General features: G+C 42.4%; 1 long non-coding RNA gene and 1 pseudogene across 1 annotated transcript in view; one reads left to right on the top strand and one right to left on the bottom strand.

Annotated features, from left to right (window-relative positions):
• Nucleotides 1-23158, bottom strand: part of LOC106633909 (uncharacterized) — a 124003-nt gene that overhangs the window by 2148 nt on the left and 98697 nt on the right. Inside the window, exon 2 of the long non-coding RNA XR_001337255.4 lies at nt 1367-1486. This is a non-coding gene — a long non-coding RNA (uncharacterized LOC106633909). The remainder of the gene's footprint in view (nt 1-1366; nt 1487-23158) is intronic.
• LOC112437518 (U6 spliceosomal RNA) lies at nt 10968-11064 on the top strand (annotated as a pseudogene).

Below are 23158 nucleotides of genomic sequence, written 5' to 3'. Positions count from 1 at the left end.
TCTCCATTGCTGTATATTCCCAAGCTCCTGAGGATACTGGCTGGGCTATCCAAGGATTCTTGCATTGGCAACTCCAGAAGGGACCACAGGTTTTATCAAATCAGCAAGTGCCATGTCGGGGAATGAGATGCCTGCCTCCCTTTCTTTATACAGAGTTTTTTTATGCCCTCTTGCAAGTACCAAGGGGGGAAGCCCACTATCAAAACAACACATAACCCCCACTAGACTGATGACTCATGGCTCCTACAAATTTCTTCGCATGGAGAAGGAGGGCAGGGTAGTGATGGCAGCAGAAGCATTTCTGTCACCTCTTAGTTGATCCTGGGGAATGAGTCTGATGGCTCCCTTGCTGCTGTCTTTAGGCTGTGGAAGTTCTTAGTGCCTATTTTCCTGAGTGTAAGGCTTTAGCTAGAGTTCTGAGATAACAGGATAATGTCTCACAACTCTAGCTGTTGTGATGATTGTTATTGTTTCTTTCACAGCCATACCGAACATAGTTAAGGTGCTCCCCTTCCAGGCAGTCCTCCTAGCTTTTGCCCTTGTAGAAAAACAGTCACTTCCTTCTTACCTTAGTGGCTCTACACTCTAATTCCTGACATTCCCCAGAGTCTCGCTCAGCTTCCAATCCTGAGATTCCCAACCCTGGATGGCATTTGAAATTTTCTGTAGCTTTTAGAGTCAGTCTGTCCAGAGGTGGAGTGTGTGTGTGTGTGTGTGTGTGTGTACATATTTATGTATGCAGATAATCTCTAGAATCTGCAATGGGAAGGGTACTAGGTGATTGAGGGATGGGATGTAAGATTCACATTAATAATAATAGCTACCGTGTCTATTACAACTTACTATGAACCAAGCCCTATTCTAGGCACTTTATATACAATAATTTATTTCATTATTATAACAATTCTATGTGGTAGATGTTATCATTATGCTTATTTTACAGACTAGAAAGCTTTGTTTTCATTTTTACCTCACGCTTGTCTTATCTATTTAAGTAAATAATAAGATGATGAACGAATGTATAGGTGGATGGATGGATGGATGGATAAGTAGACAGATTTAAGTTTCTCCAGGTGAACATAATTCACACCCCCAGTTGAAACCCTCTGCCCTGACGTTACCATCACCACCTCAACAAGTGCCAAGGCTTTCCAGAAGACTCATGCAAAAGGAACAGGAGGTATGAGAACCCCTTGGTGGTAAACTCTTCCTATGTGTGATTAAAGCTGAACTCCAGGAAACTTAGATGCTAATGAGGCCTGGACTGGCTGCTAGAATTAGCACATTATTGCCTCTATCTCAATAAATCACTGTCTCCCTGAGAAATGGCTCAGGGATGCTATCTGTGAGTCACTCTGTACAATACCTGAAGAGGAGATGGGGCCACAAAACAGGGCTTGAAGATATCAGATAAGCTCACGTAGGTTTTAATGGGCCGTGGGAGTCGGGTAGGAGAAGGCTCTGGCTTCAGCTGTAACTTGGTTTCCTAACAGGAATGAGAAGAGAAAACACTTCTGCATCAAGGTGACTTCACTCAATTGCAGCTGAAAACGAATGAGATCATGTCAGTAAATGCCTTTGGGCTCTTCAAAGAAAGTGAAAAACCCACCAGTTCACTGTGAATCCCAAGCCTGCAGGTGCATGCAAATTTTCCCCTCCCATCTAGCCTTCCTTGCAGAGCCACCCCCAGAACCAAATGCATGAAGTCAGCAGATCTCTCTTCTCGCCTGGAAATAACCATTACTCACCTGAGTTCATGGGTAAAGTGAGGCTTCCTTTACTTCAAGGGCCACTGGGAATAGCTACACGACCTCCAGCAGATGCATTGATATTTCTGGGACTGTTTGTCCATGTCTCTCTCTTCATCTGTCAGCCCCACATTCCTCTGCTTTGATCTAGTTCTGAGCAAGCTCTTTCATTGAGGTGGTAAATGACTGCCTGAAGCACCAGGTCTCCATCCTAACCCCTACCCCTGAAATATCCTCATAGAGGAAAACCCTTCTCCCTTCTCGACTGTTTTCATAAAACTCCTTAGATGGCTTCTCATGGGCTGGCTTAGGTCATGCCTCCTAACATGAACCTATCCACAAATAGAACAAAAATATCTAATTAGAACAATAAGCCAATCGTAGAGCCAATCCTAGAGCCCAGGAAGCAGGGTCTGCCCCAGCTAAATCACAAGAGCCAAGGAGGGCAGGAGATGAGTCCCTTAAGGAAATGCAGTGTGGATGCTGAGAAGATCCCAGAAACAGATGTCCAATTCAGACTCGTCTGACTCTGGTTCTGTAGGCTCAAAGTAAGATATAATTTATCTAATAAAAAGACCAGGGCAGGCTGACCCCAGGGGCTCTCATGAGTGAAGTGTAAAATCATAAAATGGTAGAGCTAAAAGAAACCTCAGTAATCTTCTCATCCCACCCCTCATCTTACTGGTGGGGAAGCTGAGCCCCAGGGAGCCCCCACAGGGAGCAGTGACAGAGCCAGGTCAGATTGCTACCCATGCCCCTGACTCCAGGCCCACAGGCCAGTGCTGGCACAGCCTGAGGGCAGAGGTGTGTGCCCTGCCCCCTGAATTCCCTGAGTGCATTTTTTAAAATTCTCTTAAAAACATGAGTCAATATCCTATTGTACTACAGTTCTGCAAAATACTGCACTGTGAGAAACTGGATAAAGGGCATATGAGATCACTCTATTATTTCTTACAAATGCATGTGGATCCACAATTATCTCAATATAATGTCAATTTAAGAACTGTGAGAGGAATTTCAAAATGACCTAAAATGGTATATCCAGTCAAGACAGTGTTGTGATTGGCTCACAAACCACTTCACTTGAGCCTCACTTGAAAACAAAATAAACATCTCCCTACAGAATACCAGAAGTGAACCGGTTGGGTGATGGAGACCCTAAAAACCCTAATGTGGCCCAGCATGGTGGCTCACACCTGTAATCTCAGCACTTTGGGAGGCTGAGGCAGGTGGATCACTTAAGGTCATGAGTTCAAGACCAGCCTGGTCAACATGGTGAAACCCCACACCTACTAAAAATTTTAAAAAAGAAATAATTAGTTGGGCATGGTGGCACGTGCCTGTAATCCCAATTACTCAGGAGGCTGAGGCAGGAGAATAGTTTGAACCCAGGAGGCAGAGGTTGCTGTGAGCCGAATCACGCCACTGCACTCCAGCCTGGGTGACAGAGTGAGACTCTACCTAAATAAATAAATGAATGCCCTAATATGATCACTATGCAACCTATGCATGAAACAAAATTGCACATGTATGCCATGCATTTGTACAAATAAAAAAACTGAATAAATTTTTTTAAAAGTGTTTCAGACACAGCTATAAGGGAGAGGATGAAGACGTTGTTAGAGCCATGGGTCTATTGTACTCTGCGTCTGGGTATGGGAGGTGACAGAGGTGTCCAGGAATGCAATCACCACATAACAACAGAAGGGTTTCAAACCAGCTCACGACATGAAATAGGGGCTGCATCACACCCACTCATCCACGGTGGGTCACAATTCTACACTCATAAGGGCTGGTACAGATAACAAAATGCAGACAGAGTAGCTGGAGAAACAAGGGCAACCCACAGCCATCAGTTCAAAACAGGATATGTGATAACCAGGCAGGACAAGAGTTCAAAGCAGCCAATATAAGAGCTGGTTCTGAACTGTCCAACTTAGAGGAATGAACACAGAGAAGGAAAATGCACACGCTCACAATTCACTTTCCTTTCCTCTCATTCTCCACTATGTCCTGAGCCCTGGTTTCTGCTCTGCACCAAGTCGACGAAATTCATCCAAGACAGCCAGCATTTCTTCCCCTCAGAGGTTAAAGACAATGTAAAATTGTTTTCTCACTGCCTCTTCCTCTGAGAGATCCATTAGAAAAAGGTGTGTTAAAAGGTCCTTGGCATTTTCGAATGGTGATTTTTTTTTTCTAGAAGTTAATTGCCACAACTCTTCCACCTCTGTGTGTGCAAAAGACCCAGAATGTTCATTATGAAGGGAAAGGCATGAAGAACCACCCTCCAGAGCTTCCCAGCCCCAATGCCTCCTTGGATATTTCCATCTCTAAGGATTTGCTCCATTTGTATTGTGTGTCTCAATTTCATTTGGCCATAAGGCATCCCTCTAAAGAACCAGGGCAAAAGTTTTTGTCCTCATCTGAAAAAATGAGCAAGCACAAGAACAGAGAGGACAAGAACTTTCCCTGAGATCACACAGCCAGTCAGAGCCCACATCAAGATTAGACTCCAGAGTCCTTTTCCCAGCATGCTTTCCCCTATTCCTCAAAGCCTCCTTTTGACATTTCAAATATAGAATATTAGGGAGAAAGCTAAAACCCACTTCCCTCAAATTCTAGCTAAAGTGAAGAAAACCTCAACCTGTCAGCATGACATAATTAGAGGATACTTTGGTTTCCCACTACTTAGCACAGCTCCAAGACTCAGATAAAAAGTATGTTTAAAACAAAATTTCATGGACTATGAATTAGAAGTGACCTTGGGCATATTATGTAACTCATTCATTTCTCAGATAGGAAAACTGAGGTACAGCAGGGAGAAGGGATTTGTTTTAGCCTGTAGCAGTGCCTAGGGCTCAAAACTGTAACACCCAGCATTTACTGAACCCTCACTCCATGCCAGGCACTAAGCTAGGCGGTCGACATCTTCACCCGATTTAATCTTCACAACAACCTTGTGCAGTGAGCACTTTTAATTTCATCCCCATCTTACAGATGAGGACGGAGAAGCTGGGAGACATCGGGTAACTTACCAAAGTCCACACAGCTGGTGAGTGGCTGCATCTAGAGTTGAGGCCCAATTGGGCTAACTTCCAAGGCTACTCTCAGGATTACATGATGCTCTCCTTACCCTTACCTGGCAATCAAATAGCTCCAGAAAGTGTATTGCATGAGACAGATTTCCCAGTGGCAGTGCCCTGGCTCTACCACTTCCCACCCAGATAGCATTTAGCTACTTAATCACTCCTAAATGCAGTGTCTTCAACTGTGAAATGGGTATTATAACAGCAGCCATTTTGCAGTTATTGTAAGGACTGAGAGAACCTGTACAGATCACCTGGCCCAGTTCCTGGCCGTAGTAGGTACTATGTTGTTTGTTTTCTTATTTCCTGATTTAAGGGAAAAAAAAGAAAAAGAAAAAGTGTGTGTGTGTGTGTATGTGTATGCATACATAGATATATCCTGCATACAGTAACCATTCTCCAAGATGACCCCCAATAATCCTTACCCCCTGATGTTCACATCCTTGTGTATTCCTCTTCCAACCTGTACTAGAGTCTGTGTGACCCACAGAACACAGCAGAAGTGAAGTATTTTATTTCCAAGATCAGGCTATAAAACACTGTGACTTTGTCTTGATTGTTCTTTTGACCTACCTTTTGATCACTTGAGGATACCTGCAGCCATGTTGTGAATGACTCTATGGAGAGGACCACATGGCATGGAACTGAGGCCCTCTGGCTGAAACCCTGCAAGGAACTGGCTGACACCCTCCAACAATCACAACCGTGGGCTTTGGAAGGATACTCCAACCCCAGTCAAGCCTTCAGGTAACTGCAGCCCTTGCCAAAAGCTTGACCGAAGCCACTCCTGAATTCCTGACCCTCAGAAACTGTGGGAAATAATAGCCATTTGTTGTTTGCAGTAGCTGAGCTTTGGAGTTACTTGCTATACTGAAACAGACAACTAACATAGCCTCGCTTTATTTGGTGGAAATGGGACAGAGTGGAGGGTTGTGATGGAAGATCTTTTGGAGTATTGGGTTGAGCCTCAAGTTGCAGTCCTGGCCACATTTCTCTAGCCTGATTAAGATTTGCCCCACTTAACCTTCCATCTACATCTTCTGCTTGGCCTGCTTCACTGGATTTCTGCATTTAGAAGCTGCTTTGAATTGTCTTTAAACAGAATCGTGTTCCAAGCCATCAAGCAACAAAAAAAAAAAGGTGTTTGCTGTGGGGGAAAATAAAAGGGTTCTTTTCATTTACATGTCAACTGAGGAGAACAACATGAAAGCATTTTGCAAGCTTTCTTGAATTTGGGCTTGTATTTTGATTTTCTTTAAGTGCAAATCAGCATCCAAGCTCAAACCTTGGGGTGGCAGAAAAATTTAATTAGAATGTGGGGTGTTTCACATAAATTTGTTTCTTCCTGCTATTTTCTTAAGGTTGACAGGATCACCCATCTGCTTAAAATATAATTGAGTAGGGAAGTGAGAAGAAAATAAAATACCTAGTCTGAAAACTTAATTCCAAACCAGAGGCCTGGGGGTAGCTGCTGACACTGACTTTGAAAAAGGGGGTCTTTGTAGGCCAAAACTGGCCTGTGTGTTAGAAGATTATAGCATCAGCTTCCAGCCTGTGGTAACCATGAAGGATATTTGCAAATATTGTGGTTTTTCTCCTTCTGGGTACAGAGTAGGATTACAATTGCAATTCTCTCTCCCCTTTTAAGTTAGACAAGGCCATGTAACTTTCTCTAGCCAAAAAGATGTAAGCAGAGATGATATGTGTCACTTTAAGACCCAGTGCACACCATGCCTTTTCCTCTGCCCCAGAGATCATGAAAGCATCTGTTGAGATGAAACCACCTGACCTCTGAAGACAACAGCATTGCAGCTATCCCACACTAACCATATAAGAGGAGCAATAAATACATTTTTGTTAAAGTAAGCCCATGAGATGTTGGGGATGAGATATTTGTTACACAGCATAATCCAGCTTAGTTGACTGATACAAATATTTACAAACGAAGTCCACAACTTGTTCTAGCTTTACTCATTCAGTGAACATTTGCCAAGGCCCAACTCTATACCAAACATCTTGCTAGATCCTAGAGGCAGCACCTAGAACAGCATCAGGCCCCAGTATTTGTGCCAAAAAAAAGTTGAATAAATAAATAATCATATTAATTACTATTATCAGCATAATGCTTGGTGTATGGTAAGTGCCCAATAAATGCTATATCTGTCTGATTCTTCCAATTGCTCTAAAACATAATACTACCACAATATTCATCCTTACATATAAGAAAAATAGAGGCCAGGCATGTGGACGCATGCCTGTAATCCCAGCACTTTGGGAGGCCGAGGCGGACGGATCATTTGAGGTCAGAAGTTCAAGACCAACCTGACCAACACGGTGAAATCCCATCTCTACTAAAAATACAAATACTAGCCAGGCATGGTGGTGTGTGCCTGTAATCCCAGCTACTCAGGAGGCTGAGGCAGGAGAATCTCTTGAACCCGGGAGATGGAGGTTGCAGTGAGCCAAGAAGTTGCCACTGCACTCCATCTTGGGCAACAGCACGAGATTCCATGTCAAAAAAAAGAAAAAAAAAAACAAAAAGAAAAGAAAGAAAGAGATAAAGAGGAAAGAAAGAAAAGGAAGAAAGAAAGAAAGAAGAGAAAGAAAGAGATAAAGAAAGAAGAAAGAAAGAAAAATGGTTTAAAGAGTTTAAGTCACTCACTGTAAATTACATAATCAATAAGTCACACAGCCAACCTAAACTATAAATCCATAGTTTGTGCCCTTAACCATTTTGTTACACTGTTTCTAAACAAGTAAATGAATAAATGAGAATAAAGATAAGTGTCTGTCCCTGAAGGTTTTACAATATAGTAGGTGACTGACATGCAGAAACAATTACAATTCAAAGTAATCTGAGCTGGAGGAACTGGAAAGGTGTTACATCCAGGGTAACATATGAGCTGGATATCAAAGATGGAGAAGTTCAGACAAGCTAATAGACAAGGAGAGGGGATTCCTAGCTAAGAAGGTGGCATATTCAAGGGCATGATGGGCAGTGCCACACCACCAGGAAATGGGCCACATCACAGGAATGAGAAATCCCTTGTAATTTCTTACACCATATAACTGGGCCAAGAAAGTCCTCCATTACAATAAAGTAGCCAGGAGTGGGAGGAGAAAGGCAGGCACCTTGGGGGCCACATGCCATTCAAGGCTAGTATTTATTCTACAAATCTTTATTAAGCCTATTTACCAAGTCTAGCTCTTTGCTGGCCCTGGAGCTATAGTGATGACTAGTAGGGCATTGCAGGCCTGTGCTACAAGCTTCACAGGCCAGTCTGCCTCAAATAGAAGCTGCACAGGCAGCCAAGGCTGAAGAAGAAATCCTAGCCATATGACTGATCTTTAGGAAGATTTTGAACTAGTGGCCAAATCACTGGGGCAGAAATCCATCCTATTCTCAGCCAGTCTTTGTCCTGGTGGGCAGCCAACCATGTCAAGTTGTTTAACTGGACCTCAGGGTGTCCAAGAGAGGCTGGGTCAGCAGATGCTTTATCTGAAGACATCCTCACTGCCCTTATTTTTCCTGGTCCCTGAGTGCTTTCACCATTATTGCACCAGTGTCAGAAGCTGGAAAAAAAATCCTGGTAGCATAATTATATGAGCAGTGGTGTTTAAGGGCTGGCTGAAAAGGCTTCAGAGGCTTGTAAGAGGATCAAGTTTCCATGAAGCTTGTGTCTGCTTGGCTCTGCTTCAAAGGCCACTAAATTCCTGCCAGAATTAAGGAGAGAGATTCCTCAAAATCTTTTTCACTCAAGGTGTGCCAGGATTAGGCAAAGATTAGGTCCATCATGCACAATCTGTGTTACTATGCCTCTTTCTCTTCCTGAGATCAAGCTGGCTCAGGGATGTTCTGCTTGGCCGCAGAGGGATGGACAAAGTGGGCCTAAAATCTGCATCAGTAACACTAAAAGGTAAACTTTTCAGATCTCCAACAGGCTGAACTGACCCTCCAGAAACAGAAAAATTTGCCAAAAATCAATCTGTCAACAGCCAACATGCAAAATAACCAATTTTCCAAAAGTCCAATAAACAGTTGAAAAATTTACCAAATTCATACTTTGTTTTCTAGATGCCCCTACATATTACCCTGCTTCTGTCTCCACCACTTGAATATTCATCTTCAAATTTCTATCAAAATGATCAATGGAATTGAACACTCAATGAACTGGTCATTCAGTGAATTGATTCTTAGCTAACTAATTTTCCACAAACAGCCCCTCACCTGGTGCATACACAGGCTTGTGAATCACTCTCCTGTTCTACAATTGGAGTTTCAAAGCACCTGTTAGAAAGAGGTTCAGTCCTGATCCACATAAGCCGGTCTGAATATGGGAGGTTTGTCACCATCATCTATTGAGAGACAACATCCTTCCCCAAGGTGGAAAAGAAGCTTTAGTGTTGAAAGCTTGCCTGCTGTTTGTTTACTTGAATTTGGGCGCTTTCTCTGACCTCGCTGAAAAGTCATGATGAAAGAGCAGGCTCTTGGCAGGTGTGTACGTTATAAGTGACATGCTTTAAAAACACCTCGTGTAAATCAGATATTGCCAGAAAATGGAAATTGCAGCTACAAATTGCATACTTATTACAGCAGTGTCTGATATATGAGGCAATGTTGATGCTACATAACAGGTAGCCTGAGAAATAGAAAGTTACATGTGGCACATAAAAGATAATTATTTTTCAATCCGCAAAAATACAATCTCTCTTATTTTTGACATCACAGAATCCTACATCAAAACTGGAAAGATTCTTACGGACATTATCCAGCCCTTCATTTTACAGCTAAGGAGGCTAAGGCTTGTGAAGCGATGAAATCTGCCCAAGGTCACCCAGAGCCTGGCAGCACTGCTTCCTTGACATACCTCCACCATATGGAGGCTCCATGGCTCTGTCCACTTTCCTTACTGAGTCCGTGGAAGCAGGAAGTCTACCTGAGTCTACTCCACATGAGGGACCAGAGACAAGGCAAGAGACACACGGCCCCTGCCATCAAGAAGCTCACATTGGCCACACTGGTGAAGAAGCTGAGCCCCAGGGAGCCCCCATAGGGAGCACTGACAGAGGCAGGTCAGATTGCCTCCCAAGCCCCTGACTCTGGGCCCACAGGGCAGTGCTGCCACAGCCCAGGGGCAGAGGTGTGTGCCCTGGCCCCTGAACTCACCGAATGCATTTTTTTAAATTCTCTTAAAAACGTGAGAGTCGATATCCCATTGTACTATAGTTTTACAAAATGCCATCATTGGGAGAAACTGGGTAAAGGGCATATGAGATCACTCTATTATTTCTTACAAATGCATGTGGAGCTACAATTCTCTCAATATAATGTCAATTTTAAGACTACGGGAGGATTTTCAAAATGGCATAAAATGGTATATCCAGTCAAGACAGTGCTGTGGTTGGCTCACAAACCACTCTCACTCGAGCCTCACTTGAAAACAAAATAAACATCTCCCTAGAGAAGACCAGAAATGGATCAGCTGGGTGATGGACACCCTAAAAGCCCTAATGTGGCTGGGCTCGGTGGCTCACACCTGCAATCCCAGCACTTTGGGAGGTTGAGGTTGGTGGATTAACTGAGGTCAGGAGTTCGAGACCTGCCTGACCAACATAGTGAAATCCCGTCTCTACTAAAAATACAAAAATTAGCCCAGCACGGTGGCGCATGCCTATAATCCCAGCTACTCCAGAGGCTGAGGCAGGAGAATCACTTGAACCCAGGAGGCAGAGGTTGCAGTGAGCTAAGATCGTGCCATTGCACTCCAGCTTGGACAACAAGAGTGAAACTCCACCTCAAAAACAAAACAAAACAAAACAAAAAAGCTCACATTTGGGTGCAGTGGAAATATAATGCTACAATGCTTGGGCTTTGCCTCTGCCTCTGCCTCTTCCTCATTCTGTGTCCTTGGGCAAGTCATCTAATCTCATTGGGTTTCAGTGCCTTGGTTTTTTTTTTAAAGATGGGGGTCTCACTATGTTGTCCAGGCTGGCCTTGAACTCGTAAGCTCAAGTGATGCTCCTTCCTCAGCCTCCTGAATAGCTGGGACTACAGGCGCACACCACTGTGCTCAGCTCTCAGTTTCTTAGTCTGCAAAATGAAACTAATTTCACCTACCTGTCTCACAAGGACATCATTTGGCAGCATATACACTAAAATTGGTAAATACCGAGAAAACTAGCCCCTGTACAAGGATGACACACAAATTTATGAAATGTTCCATATTTTTTAAAAAAAGAATTAAATAAGACATTCTAGGTAGGATTATTAAAGATGGTATTTAAGCTATCAAGAGCTGTATTCATTTCAGACTCTACAAAAGAAGCGACATTGTAGGAAGACAGTGAGTGCTGTTGCAGTTCAGGGTCAAACTGATGTGGCAAAAGTCCTCAAGAACTATAGTCTTTTCTGTAGATCATCTATCCTGAAGACATTGCCCCAGATTTATCATTCCAGAAGCTATGCAGATCTGCCCTCTCCCAGACACTCACAGGGTCATAATCATTCACTCCAATTCAGAGTTACTTTCTGATTTCAGAATTCAGAATTCTAAGGCCATTTAGTTGTCCAGGTGTGCACCTCTGAAACTGCCACCACTAATCCTATCTCACAGAATGTAAGCTGCCTGAGGGCTGGGATGTTTTGGTCTTTCATTCAGCAAATATTTACGGAGAGCCTACTTTATGCCCGACACAGAACTAGCCACTGCCAGTGCTGTAATGTACAAAGAACAAAACAGACAAACTCTTGCTTTAATGGGTGTATGCAATTAAGAAATAGAAAGTGGGAGGCTAAGGTAGGAGAATGGTATGAACTCAGGAGGCAGAGCTTGCAGTGAGCCGAGATTGCGCCACTGCACTCCAGCCTGGGTGACAGAGCAAGACTCCATCTCAAGAAAAAAAAAAAAAAAAGAAAGAAAGAAAAAGAAATAGAAAGTGAGGGGAAAAGGGAGAGTAAAACAACCCCACCAAGATAATGTCAGAGACTGGCAGGTAGTGTGACAGAAATGAATGTAACTGACTGATTTACTGACTGGGAAGTTGTGTGTGATTGGGTGGCATTCAGCTGGTATACACGTATGCTGTCCCAGTTGTAAATGGCTAGCATCTGTTTGGATTACCCAGTGATTGTACCAACCCTGTTATTAGAAGAGTTGAATGCCGCCCCTGGTGTATGGTACAGCATTAGTCAAGCAAGGCATCTTTAACAGCATAGCACTGTGCAAGAGCTGCATAAGGAGAGGTTGGCCATGAGTAGATGTAGGGCAGGCATGCTCCGAGAAACAGAACCAAAAGGTGCAAAAGAACTGTGGCAGGAACTAGCATGAAGTAAAAGAGCAGCAGAAAGAGGGCGGCCAGGGTAACACTGGAGCACAGGAACCTCCGAGGCCAGCCAGGTGGGCAGGAGACAAGGAGACAAGGTGGGCAGGAGCCGCCTATGGGATTTGGGGGATTCTTCTCAGTGTGATAAGGAGACATAGAATCCTTATAAGGAGACTTCTAAGCAGGGAACAGGATTTGGGTTTTCATTTTTACACGAGCACTCTGGCTGCTTTTGTAGAGAGGCAAGAGTGTATCCTCAGTGCCTAGAATCATGTCTACTGCATAGCAGGTATTAAATAATCTACTATGAAATCAAAGAATGAATATGCTGAACCTTCTCTGTTGCTGAATGGAGCCATTCATGATATGAGTTTAGCTTCTTTTAGATCCTCTCTTTCTATGGCCATTACTGAGCAAAAGTGAATGTCCTCACAGACTCTAGCTGCTGATGGTGCTTGAACTGTTAGGATGAGCCCCAGCTTTGATGGTGGTTCCTAAGGCAGGCTCAGGGCCCTACACACCAGAGGTCCTCACAGGGTACCATGCTATGAATGGACATCTCAGATCTTTATCACTCACAGACATCAACACACAGAAGCCTATGCAGAGGAGCTCCTATGTTTAAGTGAGTCTCTCTGCAATAATGGTAAAATTAGACTGTCATTCAAGAAAAGTGCTTCCTTCGGATTGCCATTAGCACCTCTGAAGTTGCAATCTGGGGTTTGCATGTGATTTTCTCATTTTGCAGACTTTATTGCTGCTTCTCAAAGGTGTTTTTTCATTGCAAATTTTCTTCTTTTCCCCTTGTCATCCCCCCATCTGCTCCCAACAGCCGTACTTCCCAGAGGGAAGGTCCTCACCATTATGCTCATCTTTTCACTCAGAGAGTAAAAAGCACTCTTAGGGGGAGTTGGGACATGCACAGGAGGCCACAGTGAGGCCTTCAGAAAGGGATAGCACCATCTGTGGGTGACACTGTGGGTGGCCTAACCAACGCATTTCCCCCTCCTTCTTCTTCCTAAAAGAATCCAGATTTTGTCCAGGTCTGCATGAAGCCATGTGTTTCACAGGAAACTAACCCCACCCCCAGCTCCAGGGATGAAACTGATTGCTTTAGAAGTAATCCCAAAACCCTTGCAATGATTGACTCAGGAAGGTCATGTGACCAAACTGAGCCAATGAAAGAAAAGGAGAAGCTTGGGAGAGACCTTTGTTTATTTATTTGGCATATATTTATTGTGCACCTACTATGTTCCAGGCACTGCTATTAAATGCTGGGAATATAGAAATTAAGGGGCAGGGAAAAGAAAGAAGTCATGACTCTGTGAAGAGAGACAGACAATAAACAAAATAAATCATAAAATATGTATAGTATTTGACGACGATCAGTGAAACAAGGTGAAGTAGAGCAGAGATGGAAAGCATGACAGTCCAAGGGCTGCATTTTTAAATAGGGTCCTCAGGGAAGACTATCCAGGGAAGGTGAGGGATTTGTCATAATGAAGTCTGTAGGGAGATCATTTCAGGCAAAGGATCCTAGAGCAGGATGGGCTTAGCATGTTTGAGAAGCAGCAGGGAGGTCAGTGTGCTGGAGTAGAGTGAACAAGAGGGACAAGAGCAGAAGAGGAAGTCAAAGAAGTGACACTGAGGCCGATCCTGCTGGGCACTGTAGGTCTGGAAAGGACTCCAGCTTTTATACAGAGGCTGCCAGAGGGTTTTGAGCAGAACAGTGTCATGATTTGGCTTATGTTTCAACAGGATCCCTTAGGGTGCTGTTTAGGAAACAGACTAAGAGAAAGCAAGGACAAGAGCTGAAAGAGTTCATCCTCTATCTTCTGGGAGAGCTTCCAAAAGTCCTCTCTCTTGTCCTTTGATGTCATTATGAGTAGATGTGAGATGTGAGGAGAACTACTGCCTCTCCATACTCATCTGAGTGTGAAACCGCTCCACACAGGAAACAGAGCCAAGAGAACTACTGAGAAATGCACACAGAGCTACAAAATTTGGTCAACTATAAAGCTTACCTTGCACCTAAATTTCTGGTTCTGTGAGTCAATAAACATCCTTATTGCTTCAACCAAAGAAAGTTGAGTTTTCTGTTTCTTGAGCTCAAAATCTTTCCAACTGATTCATCATCTAGTCTCACTATCCATCAACACCATTTTCTCCCACTATGCACGCTGTGGCTACCCCGGAAAAGCTTATTTATTTATTTTTGAGACAGGGTCTCGCTTTGTCACCAAGGCTGGAATGCAGTGGTGCTATCTCAGCTCACTGCAGCCTCAACCTCCAAGGCTCAAGTGATCCTCCCACTTCAGCCTCCCAAGTAGCTGGGACTACAGGCATGCACAACCATGCCTAGCTATTTAAAAAAAATTATATATATATATATATATATATTAGAGACAGGGTCTGTCTATGCTGCCCAGGCTTGTTTAATGCTATGGAAGATTTCAATTCAGGAAATGGTGTCACTTTTTTCCCTGAGATGTCTTTCCATGGAATCCTCCAACTCTGAAGTCCACAGGCTGTCAGACTCATCACCTCTTCCTCACCATTTGTGTATTAAATCACCCAACATTTATTGAGTCTTGTACTGGGCTTCCCACTGTCCTGCATTGGAAAGATGAATCCCAGTTCTGAAGAAGTCAAGATTATGTGCAAAAGAGAGAGAGACAGCTCTTATGGTTCCATGACTTTGGATTATGTTAAAAATGACTTTTCTTCAGTGCAGCCCATGTGGTCTCAAATGCCTGAGTCTCTCTGGGCCTCCATTTGACCCTTTGTAAAATGACCCTTTCCATCTCCAAGAGTCCATGGGCCTATGACTTATGGTAGCTTTCTTTTTGTATTGCTATTGTTTGAGTGTTTGCGTTTCTCCAAAATTCTTGTTGAAACTTAATCCTCAATGCAATAGTATTAAGAAGTGGGGCCTTTAGGAGGTAATTAGGTCATGAAGGTCCCACCAGATTATTGCCTTTATTAAATGTCTCGAGGGACCAAGTATGCCCCTTTTAGCCCTCCTTGCATGTGAGGACACAGTATTCATCTCCCACTATGCAAAGGCACGGCAACAAGGCACCATCTTGGAAGCAGAGAGTGACCCCTTACCAGACTCTGAATCCACGGCATCTTAATCTTGAACTTTCCAGCCTCCAGAACTGTGACAAACAAACGTTCATTCTTTATAAAACACCAAGTCTAAGGTATTTTGTTACAGAAGCCTGAACAGACTAAGACAGGTGTCAATCTCTACAGTTAAGCTTCTATAGCAGACAATGAACCAGAGGTCATAAAGACTTCTTCATATTTTTTCAAAGCCAGAGTTCATGACTAAGTGAATTTGGCAGCACCATGAGCCAAGTCACACTCTTCCACATAGTTTATAGCAAAAAGTTTTCATAATGTAGCTACCCCATAACAAAAGTATTAGTCATCTCCCCAATATCAACCTTGAATTTCCCATTTCTCTACATTTTTCCCTTCCTAACTTCTTGCTTTAAATGGTATAGCACTATGGTCAAGTTAACTTAGACTAGAACCAGACTGTCTGTTTAATGCCCTCATTCTTTTTGACCCTCACGTATCAATCAAGTGATCTTTCTGACCGTGACTCTCACCCTCCTCTCTCAAGAACTTCCTTAAAATTCTTCCCTAGTTACAGTAAGACTACATTTGGTTCGCTTACATCTCTGAAAGCTATCACTTCTAAGCCACCTTGGCTAATGCCTCAGCATCATTCATGAGTTATGTGGGACTATCCCTAGGTCCTGTCCTTGCCTTCCTCCCCCTCTAAACTCATTCTCCTTGAGCACCTCCCATCTTGCAAGTAAGTCCCAGACCTGTGTTTTTTCATACCTTTCCTTCTTGTCTGTGCACCAACCCACATTCCGCCCATGTCTTCTCCCTCCTTCCACTTCTTCAATCTATCAATTAGGATTCATCCAGCAAAAACAGAAACCCTACTAGGTGTTCCAAATGGAGAGAACTTAATACAAGCAATTGACTACTCTAGTGATGGAAGGTCCAAGAAGTCAAGCAGAAGGCATTGAGGCAACCCAGAGATCAGCCACAGAAGGAATATGACACCAACCCTAAGGATGGAGGGACAGCAAAAAAGGTTGGAATTACCAGAGCCTGAAAGCTGCAGCTGTCCAGCAGACCCTAAAATCGTGGCAGGAGCTGCCTGTTGGAAATAAAACCAAGTAAAGAGAGGCTGTCTGGCTACAAATGGAATCAGAGATGAGAGGTAGACACCTCAAGCCATTCTACTAGAAACAGAGAGAGGAGGAGGAATATTCTCCAGCTTCTCCTCTCCCTCACTCTTCAGTCTTCCAAAAATGCTTTCCTGAACTAAATGTCAAAGGACGCTGGGAAATGTAGCTCCCTGTGACAAGGATCAGATGGGAAAAGGACAGGCAAACAGCCAGTTTACCCACCCAGCAAGCTTCATCTCTCAATACCCACATTCATTCAAGTAGCTTCATTCTTCAGTTCTCCAAACCCAAAACCTTCAGAGTCATGCTGAATCTCTTCCTCCTACTTCTTCTGGCCCTCTCTGCAGTTTAGCCAACTGCTCTGAATTTTCTGTAAAATAAACTTCTTGTTAACTCCTCTTCCACAGTTCTGCAGCCACCATTGCAGTACAGCCACCATTGCAGTATAGCCACACTGCAGCCACCATTGCAGTACATTCCTTTCATACCTGGTCTTCCTGTTTCTAGTACCTCTTCCCTTCCAGCCCGCCCACTAGCTCCACATTTTCATTGGGAAGATGGAGCCCTGGTCCCAGCAGTTTCTGCAGAAGTCTCAGGTCTGACTATCTTTCCCTAAGCTTGGTCACATGATCTTCCATGAACCAATCACTGGACAGGTGAAAGGCATGTCCATGTCAGCTAAACAGAGAGAAGATGGAAGACTTATCTATTTATTTTGATAAATGTAAAAATAGTGCTTCTGATTGGTTGGGCTTTAGTCACATCTCATCCTTGAAACCAGAAGTAGGGTCAGCCAGAAAGTGAGTGAAGGGTAGTTCTCCAAAGGAAAAACAAGATTCTGTTCTTAAAAGTATAAGGAATGAATGTTGTAGAGAGGAAAAAAGCAAGGGTATGATACACATTCCTTTCATTGTCTCTCCTGCAAAAGAAACCAACAAATCTCTATTCCTTAGCTGATTTCAAGACTGTGTTATGTTGCAGAAAGACTAGAAACAACCTAAACATCCATCAATGGGGAATGACTAAAACTAAATGGAGTGATGTGCCATGGTCTTAGGCTTTATTGTTTCATCCAAGGATCAAAGAAAAGAACACACTACAATTTTTTTTATTATACTTTAAGTTCTAGGGTACATGTGCACAACGTGCAGGTTTGATGCATAGGTATACTTGTGCCATGTTGGTTAGCTGCCCTCGTCAACTCATCATTTACATTAGGTATTTCTCCTAATTCATCCATGTCCCTACAAAGGACGTGAACTCATCCTTTTTATGACTTCATAGTATTCCATGGTGTATATGTGCCACATTTTCTTAATCCAGTCTATTATTTATGGACATTTGGGTTGGTTCCAAGTCTTTGCTATTGTGAATAGTGCCACAATAAACATACATGTGCATGTGTCTTTATAGTAGCATGATTTATAATCCTTTGGGTATATACCCAGTAATGGGATTGCTGGGTCAAATGGTAATTCTAGTTCTAGGGATCACCACACTGTCTTCCACAATGGTTGAACTAATTTACACTCCCACCAACAGTGTAAAAGCCTTCCTATCTCTTCACATCCTCTCCAGCATTTGTTGTTTCCTGACTTTTTAATGATTGCTGTTCTAACTGGTGTGAGATTGTATCTCATTACGGTTTTGATTTGCATTTCTCTGAGGGCCAGTGATGATGAGCATTTTTTCATGTGTTTATCGGCTGCATAGATGTCTTCTTTTGAGAATTATCTATTCATATCCTTTGCCCACTTTTGGATGGAGTTATTTGTTTTTTTCTCGTAAAGGGTTTGTTTGAGTTCTTTGTAGATTCTGGATATTAGCCCTTTGTCAGATGTGTAGATTGCAAAAATTTTCTCCCATTTTGTAGGTTGCCTGTTCCCTCTGATGATAGTTTCTTTTGCCGTGCAGAAGCTCTTTAGTTTAATTAGATCCGGTTTGTCTATTTTGGCTTCTGTTACCATTGCTTTTGGTATTTTAGTCATGAAGTCTTTGCCCATGCCTATGTCCTGAAAGGTATTGCCTACGTTTTCTTCTAGGGTTTTTATGGTTTGGGGTCTAACATTTAAGTCTTTAATCTATCTTGAATTAATTTTTGTATAAGGTGTAAGGAAGGGATCCAGTTTCGGCTTGCTACATATGGCTAGCCAGTTTTCCCAGCACCTTTCATTAAATAGGGAATCCTTTCCCCATTTCTTGTTTTTGTCAGGTTTGTCAAAGATCAGATGGTTGTAGATGTGTGGTGTTATTTCTGAAGCCTCTGTTCTGTTCCATTGGTCTATATATCTGTTTTGGTACCAGTACCATGCTGTTTTGGTTACTGTAGCCTTGTAGTATAGTTTGAAGTCAGGTAGCATGATGCCTCCAGCTTTGTTCTTTTGGCTTAGGATTGTCTTTGCTATGCGGGCTCTTTTTGGGTTCCATATGAACTTTAAAGTAGTTTTGTCCGATTCTGTGAAGAAAGTCATTGGTAGCTTGATGGGGGTGGCATTGAATCTATAAATTACCTTGGGCAGTATGGCCATTTTCATAATATTGATTCTTCCTATCAATGAGCATGGAATATTCTTCCATTTGTTTGTGTCCTCTTTTATTTCGTTGAGCAGTGGTTTGTAGCTCTCCTTGAAGAGGTCCTTCTCATCCCTTGTAAGTTGCATTCCTAGGTATTTTATTCTCTTTGTAGCAATTGTGAATGGGAGTTCACTCATGATTTGGCTCTCTGTTTGTCTGTTATTGGTGTAGAGGAATGCTTGTGGTTTTTGCATATTGATTTTTTTTTACAGTTTATAGAGTTTTATTTCATTTTTACAGTTTTTAATTTTTGTGGGTACATTGTAGGTGTAAGTATTTATGAGGTACATGAGGTAGCTTAATACAGGTATACAATATTTCTAGCACCCCTAACACTTCCCTCCTGCCTTTTTGCAGTTATCCCTTCATGCCTGACCTCAGGCGACTTCTGTCATTAGAGATAAGTTTGCTTTTTCTAAAATTTCAGAGAAATGAACTATGGTGTATGTAGTGTTAAGCTTTTTTTGCAGAGCATGCTTTTCAGATTTATTGAAGCTGTTGTTTTTATTAGTTCATTTCTCTTCATTGCTAAATAGTATTCCATTTCATGCACATTGATTTTTTATCCTAGACTTTGCAGAAGTTGCTTATCAGCTTAAGGAGATTTTGGGCTGAGATGCTGGGGTTTTCTAAATATACAATCATGTCATCTACAAACAGGGACAATCTGACTTCCTCTTTTCCTAATTGAATACCCTTTATTTCTTTCTCTTGCCTGATTGCCCTGGCCAGAACTTCCAACACTATGTTGAATAGGAGTGGTGAGAGAGGGCATCCCTGTCTTGTGTCTGTGTTCAAAGGGAATGCTTCCAGTTTTTGCCCGCTCAATGTGATATTGGCTGTGGGTTTGTCATAAATAGCTCTTATTATTTTAAGATACATTCCATCAATACCTAGTTTATTGAGAGTTTTTACCATGAAGGGCTGTTGAATTTTGTCGAAGGCCTTTTCTGCATCTATTGAGATAATCATGTGGCTTTTGTCTTTGTTTCTGGATTACGTTTATTGATGTGCATATGTTGAACCAGGCTTGCATCCCAGGGATGTAGCTGACTTGATCGTGGTGGATAAGTTTTTGATGTGCTGCTGGATTCGGTTTGCCAGTATTTTATTGAGGATTTTCGCATCGATGTTCATCAGGGATATTGGTCTAAAATTCTCTTTTTTTGTTGTGTCTCTGCCAGTCTTTGGTATCAGGATGATGCTGGCCTCATAAAATGAATTAGGGAGGATTCCCTCTTTTTCTGTTGATTGGAATAGTTTCAGAAGGAATGGTACCAGCCCCTGTTTGTACCTTTGATAGAATTCGGCTGTGAATCCGTCTGGTCCTGGACTTTTTTTTGTTGGTAGGCTATTAATTATTGCCTCAATTTCAGAGCCTGTTATTCGTCTATTAAGAGATTCAACTTCTTCCTGGTTTAGTTTTGGAAGGGTGTATGTGTCCAGGAATTTATCCGTTTCTTCCATATTTTCTAGTTTATTTGCATAGAGGTGTTTATAGCATTCTCTGATGGTAGCTTATATTTCTGTGGGATTGGTGGACACACCACAAGTTTTTTAAGAAAAAACTGTAAGCAGAATATGGTCCTTGTGTCTTGTATCTGTATTTAAAATTGCTGGGAGGATACACAAGATCAGTATAATAAGGACCATCTCCAGGAAAGAACAAAATGGGGAGGAAACTTAATTTTGGCTGCATCTCCTTTTGTGCCATTTGAACTTTATGCAGTGTGGCTGTTAGTTTACCAATAAATGAATGAAATTTTAAAAACATAAAGCAAATAGGAGCCCAAAGAGAAAGTTATTGGTAACCCCACAGGTTCTAAATGTCATTTCTCACAGTCACCAACCCTCTCATCCAGACCATTGTGCAGAGGCCCAGGTCCAAGGGGTTTGTTTGCTCTTGCCCAGTGTGCAATGACCAAGGCTATTCAATCACCATCATCATCATTATCCCTGACTTTTTTTGAGCACTTACTATGATCAGTTGCAGTGCTGAGCCTTTTACATGTATTACTTCTTTTAATCCTGATAACAACTCTATAATGTAGCTGTTACTATTACGATTGAGTTGCCTAAAGTCACACACTTGATGGGAAAATGATAAAGCTATGATTAATACTTAACTAATCCCATTATAGAACCAACATTATTAACCATGGCATCCTACTGCCTTTAAATAAGTAAGGTATGGTTTATGACTTACGAGCCCAGGCCACACTGACAGCTACAATGTCTGCTTTCCCAGGACCTGGGAAGGGTCCTTCCGAAAGAGCATCCAAAGTCTCTCAGTCTGAGCACCTCTTTACATTTCAAAAAAAGTTTCAGAATATTTGGGAACACACAGGCTGGATCATTGCACATGACCTCGAGCTTATTGATGCCTGCTGGAGGTGAAAGGACTGTCCATGTCAGCTAAACAGAGAGAAGATGGAAGACTTATCTATTTATTTTGATAAATGTAAATGAATTCTATTACTTGTCAAAATGTTATCAAGACCCCAGTGAAATGAGCAGTCTTTTTTTTTTTTTCAGGGTGAAGGGAGTGAAGGGAGAGAGAAATGAATGCTCAAGACAGATTGCTTTGATTTGAAATGAAAACAAACAACTTTAGGGGAAAAAAAGGCTTTCATTATTTTGGAGACCTTGGCATTCTTGCAGACACATTCATGAATTAATCATTAAAACCCTGAAATAAATCATGTGGTTTTTCAATGCCAGCCCACGATAAAGGGGGCCTCAAACAGTTATTAAGACACAGTGCTTTAAAGCTGCTACTGCCTACGATGACTTTTCTCTAGGAATAAAGTGAATGAAGTGTGTGTGTGTGTGTGTGTGTGTGTGTGTGTGTTTAAGGCAACCCTGTGGTCCCAGGCTGGAACTGTGTGCAAGCCAGTTCCAACTGTGTGTCACCACATATTAGCACTATTTAATATCTGCTAATGGAATGGCTCTGTCTGCCATCGACAGCAGGATCAAAAGAGGGCCATGCATCTTTTAAATTATTAGCACTAATTAGGCAAATCAAAGAGGAGGAGGGCAGAGAGACCAGAGAATGCATTAGAAGGAAAGCAAGGGGATCGCTACCTACTTCATACTGTCACGATCCAGCTACTAAACAGCCAATTAGTGCTGAAGACCTTTCCGGAGCAACGGAAGAATGAGCAGGCCTGCCCCAAGTAGAAGCAGGATGGCTTCATTATGGTAACTCCGAATTAAAATGTAAAGGTTGCTGATCATTGCATAATTAAATAAGGTTGCAGGCGCCCGCTATCCAGGAGTTTCCAGGGCTCCTTTATTAAAGCCACCTTCTCTGCTTCCTCAATGGCCCTCCCACAGGCAGGCCTGGAGCTGTCCGTAGTCCTGACAAACATACTGACTTCTTAAAAGACCTGTTAGAGCCAAAGCGCTTTGAGGGGGCTTTCTTCCTAACTACTCCATTATCACCACCCCATTACCAATCCCGAGGATCATTCTGCTTTTCTTTAGAACCCATTTTCCAACTAATTAGTCAAGAAAAAGATGGGGAGTGGAGAGTGAAAAAAAGACCAAGCCTAATTAACTCCCAGTCACTGCAATCTAAATATAAAGTTACTGAAACTGAGGTTGTCCCCTGTTGATGTAACCTTTATCCCTCTTCTTTTATACCTGCTAGGAGGAAGCACAATTTTCTTGAGTTTGATTGGGACTTAATCCCAGGCCGCTGATCACAATGCCATATCCAGATGCTTTGCAGGTGTGCAAGACAGCAGGGCAGTAGGCCTAATACACCTGGTCCTAGACCATGAAAGAAACATTTTTTTACCTCAGAGGCTGGGTGTGATGGGTTCCTGGGAGGTCATGCTAGGAGAGCCTTATCTTCTCAGAACTGTGGAGTGATTCAATTTTAATTTTGCTCCTTCAGTCCTTTTGTACATATGCTTTTTCTTCTCTGTATCTTCTATCTTGTTTCCTCTCTTTCCTTTATTTTCTCTTCTTTCCTATCTTTTCTCTCATATTTCTAGTTCCTCTTCTTTTTATTTCTCAGATCTCTTCTTTCTCTATCCCTATTTCTCCCTCTTTTTTTGAAAACCAAACTTTAAGAAGAAATAGGATTCGATTTATCTAAACCTTTGAGTTTGGTGTGGGACTCAGCTTATTCACTGGAAATGTGCCTCATACTCAGGAATCGAATCCCTGTAAATCTTAACAGTCAATTACATTGTTACAC

The sequence above is a fragment of the Pan paniscus genome, chromosome 18, assembly GCF_029289425.2.
Source record: "Pan paniscus chromosome 18, NHGRI_mPanPan1-v2.0_pri, whole genome shotgun sequence".
Taxonomy (NCBI): domain Eukaryota; kingdom Metazoa; phylum Chordata; class Mammalia; order Primates; family Hominidae; genus Pan; species Pan paniscus.
This window is presented reverse-complemented; position numbering and strand designations above follow the sequence as displayed.